General features: G+C 46.3%; 1 pseudogene; it reads left to right on the forward strand.

The window, feature by feature from the left end:
• On the forward strand, positions 732–5,727 carry LOC109220934 (annotated as a pseudogene).

Below are 6,043 nucleotides of genomic sequence, written 5' to 3' on the forward strand. Positions count from 1 at the left end.
TCTACGGTAGAGATGCTTCGGTATTATTTGACCCAGGGTCCACCTATTCATATGTGTCATCTCTGTTTGCTCGCTTTCTGGTTATTGCTCCTGAGCCCTTGGGCACTCCTGTTCATGTGTCCACTCCTGTGGGCGATTCTGTGGTTGTGGATCGGGTCTACCGGTCCTGTGTGGTCACCTTCTGTGGTTTCGAGACCAGAGCAGATCTCCTGTTGCTTGATATGATCGATTTTGAGGTCATTTTGGGCATGGATTGGTTATCCCCATACCACGTCGTCCTTGATTGCCATGCCAAGACTGTCACATTGGCGATGCCAGGGTTGCCAGGGTTAGAGTGGAGGGGTTCCACAGTTGATACATCCACTCGGGTTATCTCTTTCCTGAAGGCTCGGCATATGGTCAAGAAGGGGTGTTTGGCTTATCTAGCTTATGTTCGGGACACCACCACAGAGTCTCCGACGATTGATTCGGTTCCAGTAGTCCGAGAGTTCGGAGATGTGTTTCCTTCTGATCTTTCTGGCATGCCACTGGATCGCGATATTGATTTCTGTATTGATTTGGCTCCAGGCACCCAGCCTATATCTATTCCACCGTACCATATGGCTCCGAAAGAGCTAAAGGAGTTGAAGGAGCAGCTGGAGGAGTTGCTAGCAAAGGGGTTTGTTAGGCCCAGTATATCACCTTGGGGTGCGCCGGTGTTATTTGTGAGGAAGAAGGATGGGACTATGCGGATGTGCATTGACTACCGCCAGTTGAATAAGGTTACCATCAAGAATAAGTACCCGTTGTCGTGCATTGATGATCTGTTCGACCAGTTGCAGGGTGCTAGGGTGTTCTCTAAGATCGACTTGAGGTCAGGATACCATCAGTTGAAGATTCGAGACTCGGATGTTCCGAAGACTGCATTTCGGACGAGATATGGCCATTATGAGTTTCTGGTGATGTCCTTTGGCTTGACTAATGCCCCAACAGCATTCATGGACTTGATGAACAGGGTGTTCAGGCCTTATATTGATTCCTTTGTCATCGTCTTCATTGACGACATCTTGGTATACTCTCGTAGCCTGGGGAGCACGAGCAGCATTTAAGGGTAGTGCTTCAGACCTTGCGAGAGAAGAAGCTGTATGCTAAGTTCTCCAAGTGTGAGTTCTGGCTAGAGTCAATGGCATTCTTAGGGCATATCGTGTTAGGAGAGGGTATTAAGGTGGATCCCAAGAAAATTGAGGTAGTTCAGAGTTGGCCACATCCCACTTCGGTGACCAGAGATCAGGAGTTTCCTGGGGTTAGCAGGTTATTACAGGCGATTCATGCAGGGCTTTTCATCTATTGCATCACCTCTGATCAGATTGACCCAGAAGGGTGCTCCTTTCCGTTGGACCGATGATTGTGAGGCTAGCTTCTGAAGCTCAAGACAGCCTTGACTACAGCACCAGTTCTTGTGTTGCCTTCCGGTTCAGGGATGTATACGGTATATTGCGACGCTTCACGCATTGGCTTGGGTTGTGTATTGATGCAGGAGGGGCGAGTTATTACATATGCCTCCCGTCAGCTGAAGATTCATGAGAAACATTATCCTGTGCATGATCTGGAGTTGGCAGCGATTGTCCATGCTCTTAAGATATGGAGGCATTATCTGTATGGGGCGTCGTGTGAGGTTTATACTGATCATCGCAGCTTATAGCATCTGTTCAAGCAGATGGATCTCAATTTGAGGCAGCGTAGGTGGCTTGAGTTACTGAAGGATTATGACATCACCATTCTTTATCATCTGGGCAAGGCAAATGTGGTTGCGGATGCCTTAACCAGAAAAGCAGAGAGTATGGGTAGCTTGGCATTTATTCCAGTAGAGGAGAGGCCACTAGCCTTGGACATTCAGTCCTTGGCTAACAAACTTGTGAGGTTAGATGTTTCGGAGCCCAGTAGAGTCCTTGCGTGTGTTATTGCCCAGTCTTCATTACTGGAGGAGATCAAGGCCCGGCAGTTCGATGATCCGCATTTGGCAGTTCTCAGAGAGACGGTGCTACAGGGTAGTGCCAAGGAGGTTTCTATTGGTGAGGATGGTGTCCTACGACTCCAAGGTCGCCTAGTGTTCCTAATGTCGATGACTTGAGGGAGAGGATTCTAGCGGAGGCACATAGCTCGAGGTATTCTATACACCCAGGTGCTACGAAGATGTATCGTGACCTGAGGCAGCATTATTGGTGGCAGCGGATGAAGAAGGACATAGTGGAGTATGTGGCGAAGTGTTTGAATTGCCAGCAGGTCATGTATGAGCACTAGAGGCCAGGCGGCCTACTTCAGCAGATGCACATTCCTGAATGGAAGTGGGAGCGCATCACTATGGACTTCGTAGTAGGATTGCCCCGGACCTTGTGGAAGTTCGATGCAATGTGGGTCATTATTGACAGGTTGACCAAGTCGGCTCACTTTATTCCGATTGTGACTACTTACTCTTCAGAGAGGTTGGCTTAGATTTACATTGGGGAGATAGTTCGGTTGCACGGTGTGCCTATTTCTATCATATCAGATAGGGGCCCTCAGTTTACTTCCCATTTCTGGAGAGCCGTTCAGAGTGAGTTGGGGACCCGCGTGGAGCTCAGTACAGCATTTCACCCTCAGACCGACGGGCAGTCAGAGAGGACAGTTTAGATTCTGGAGGACATGCTTAGGGCATGTGTGATTGACTTTGGAGGACAGTGGGATCAGTTCCGGCCTTTGGCCAAATTTGCTTACAACAATATCTATCAGTCCAGTATTGAGATGGCCCCATACGAGGCTTTATATGGGCGGGGATGTCGTTCTCCTATCGGGTGGTTTGAGCCTGAAGAGGCTAAGTTATACGGCACAGACTTGGTAAAAGATGCCTTGGATAAGGTGAAGTTGATTCAGGAAAGGCTTTGCACAGCTCAGTCCAGACAGAAGAGCTATGCGGATCAGAAGGCGTATGATGTATCATTCATGGTTGGCGAGAAGGTCCTCTTGAAAGTCTCGCCAATGAAGGGTATTATGAGGTTCGGGAAGAAGGGCAAGTTGAGCCCAAGGTTCATTGGCCCATTTGAGGTGTTGAGGCGAGTTGGAGAGGTTGCTTATAAGCTTGCTCTACCCCCCAGCTTATCGGGAGTTCATTCAGTTTTCCACATGTCCATGCTTCGGAGGTATCATGCCGACTTGTCCCATGTGTTGGACTTCAGTACATTCAGCTGGATGAGAGCTTGGGTTATGAGGAGGAGCCAGTTGCCATTGTTGATAGACAGGATCGCCAGTTAAGATCCAAGAGGATTTCAGCAATGAAGGTCCAGTGGAGGGGCCAACAATCGAGGAGGCGACCTGGGAGTCCGAGGAGGACATGCGGAGCAGATATCCACACTTATTCAGCACCTCAGGTACTTTTCTATATCCGTTCGAGTACGAACATTTGTTTAAGAGGTGGAGAATGTTACGACCCGACCGGTCGTTTTACTTTTTAGAACCCCGTTCCCCTAAATAAAACTTTCCGTGCTTGCTTTAGCTAATTTACGACTTGAGGGGGTGGTTGGTTCAGGATTTGGAAGAGTTTGGGTTGAAATAGGCTCATTTGATTCTTTAAGATTTTCTTAAAAAGCTAAGTTTGACTTTGGTCAACATTTTTAGCAAACGGACCTGGATCTGTGTTTGGACGGTCCCGGAGGGTCCGTAGGAAAATATGGGACCTGGGTGTATGCTCGGAATCGAATTCCGAGGTCCCTAGCCCGAGTAATGAATTTTTATTAAAAATTGTTAAAACTGAAATTCGAAGGATTTAAAGAAACTAAAAATGGGTGATCACATCGGTATCGGGCTCGTATGTTGGTTCCGAAGCCCAGTACAGGTCCAGTATATCATTTAAGACTTTCCCTCAAAATTTGGTGTCAATCCGAGTAGTCTAAGTGCGTTTCGGCTCGTTGGAACTGAATTAAGAACTTGAAGTTCATAAGTTTGATTCAATTGGTTTTAGGGGGTGATTCTTAGATTTAGCGTTGTTTCGGGCGATTCGAAGGTTCGAGCAAGTCCGTTTTATGATTTCAAACTTGTCAGTATGTTCGGGCGGGGCCCGGGAGCCCCGAGCGTCAATCTGACGAGGCTCGAGTGAAGTTAGAAAATTTGAGAAGTGCTGAAGCCTTCAGTTGTTGTCATAACCGCACCTGCAGTTGGCCAGCCGCAGGTGCGAGACCGTAGAAGCGGTCGTAGCCTCGCAGATACGGCCCAGAGCGGGCCAGGCCAAACCGCAGAAGCGGCTGCGCAGATGCGGCTTCAAGACCGCAGAAGCGGTCCCAGCCCGTTTAGCTAATTTCGCAGATGTGGTCTCCCTCTCGCAGATGCGGGACCGCAGATGCGGTCCCCTGACCGCAGAGCGGAAACTGCTGAAGCAGTGAGCTTCATTTAATACGAGCTCCAGCCATTTTTTACCATTTGGCACACAGGTATTGAGCGATTTTGGATCTCTTGAGAAGGGATTTCCACACAGCATCGTGAGGTAAGTTCATTCCCCTTATTTCTAAGTTTAACACTCGAGTTTTGGGTGGATTAACACCTAAAGATTTGGAGAAATTAAGGGGTTAGAGCAAGACCTAGGGTTTTAATAAAACTTAGGTTTTACCACGAAATTGGTTATGAAACAAAGTAGAAATCATATATTATTGATCCTTAGGTTACAAGGAACAACTATCTTCGAAAAATGTCGGGATCCGGGCACGTGGGCCCGGGGTCAAATTTTAGGAAACTTGTGTTTAAGGTTGGGGAATTTCTCTAATAGTTAGAATGCGATCTTGCAAGCTTGTATTGACTAGTTCCTACCTCATTTAACTAGTTTTGGATCGTTCGGCTCCAAATTGAGATTTCGGGCTCGTTCTTGGTATTGGAATTGCACTTTGGAGCGAGGTGAGTCTCCTTTCTAATCTTGTAAGAGGGAATTGTCCCCATAGGAGTAATAATTGTATAATTTGCCACTAAATGCGGGGGCTATGTACGCACTAGGTGACGAGAGTCCGTGCGTAGCTACTATCATGTTAATTGTCCGGGAAGTTTAGGACCCGTATCATGCTATATTTGTAAGTGTTGTATGTCTTCTTGCTAATGTGATCATTTAGGATATGCTAGAGAATTGGAAATGAACATAAGTGAGCATAGGTGTTGTTGAACACTTGTATGAGTTTAATTAAGTATAAATGCGCCTTCTTGTATGTTCCTGTTGATAATTGTTATTTGTGGATCGGGCCGATCGCCTCGGTAGAAATAGATGCATCTATGGTTTGCGCCATTCGACCCTCTGGCAGTGCACGGTTTCTTTTCTGTTGGATCGGGCCGTCGACCTCGGCATAATGTGCGCATGATATCTATGTGGATTATTATAGATGACTTGTCTGTTAAATGGTTCGAATTGTAACTGGTTAACCAAGATATTAGAACTTCATGACTTAGAAATTCTTATTGCAACTGTTATATAATTGTGACATTCATGCTTAGTATAACATCGGATCATATTATTTGACCCTAGTAGGTATCACGTCGACCTCTCGTCTCTACTTCTTCGAGATTAGACGGGATACTTACTGGGTGCATATTGTTTATGTACTCATACTACGCTTATGTACTTAATTGTACAGGCTCTGAGGCAGGTACATCTGGCTATCAGACCGGTGCGCATCACTGATCTTACTCCGAGACTTCCACGGTGAGCTGCTTTCCCTTCCTGTGCCGATCAGCAGCTGATGGAGTTTCTCTTATATTTTTGGCTGTCTATTCTGTTTCAGACAGTAGGATAGATCTGTTATTTTGTATATTCTACTAGTTGTCCATAGCTTGTGACACCAGGTCTTGGCACACACTTAGTAGACAGTTCTTCTTTTGGAGTGTATAACTATTTCTAAATGTTGATTTTTATCACATGCTTTAACTTCTATTTAAGAAAATGTCCCAATTATTTTGTCAAGTAAAATGAGAATTTTATTAATAATTCCGCTTTGGCTTGCCCGACAACGGTGTTGGGTGCCATCACGACTTGAGGTGAAATTGGATCGTGACATAT

The sequence above is a fragment of the Nicotiana attenuata genome, chromosome 2 (assembly GCF_001879085.1).
Source record: "Nicotiana attenuata strain UT chromosome 2, NIATTr2, whole genome shotgun sequence".
NCBI lineage: Eukaryota > Viridiplantae > Streptophyta > Magnoliopsida > Solanales > Solanaceae > Nicotiana > Nicotiana attenuata.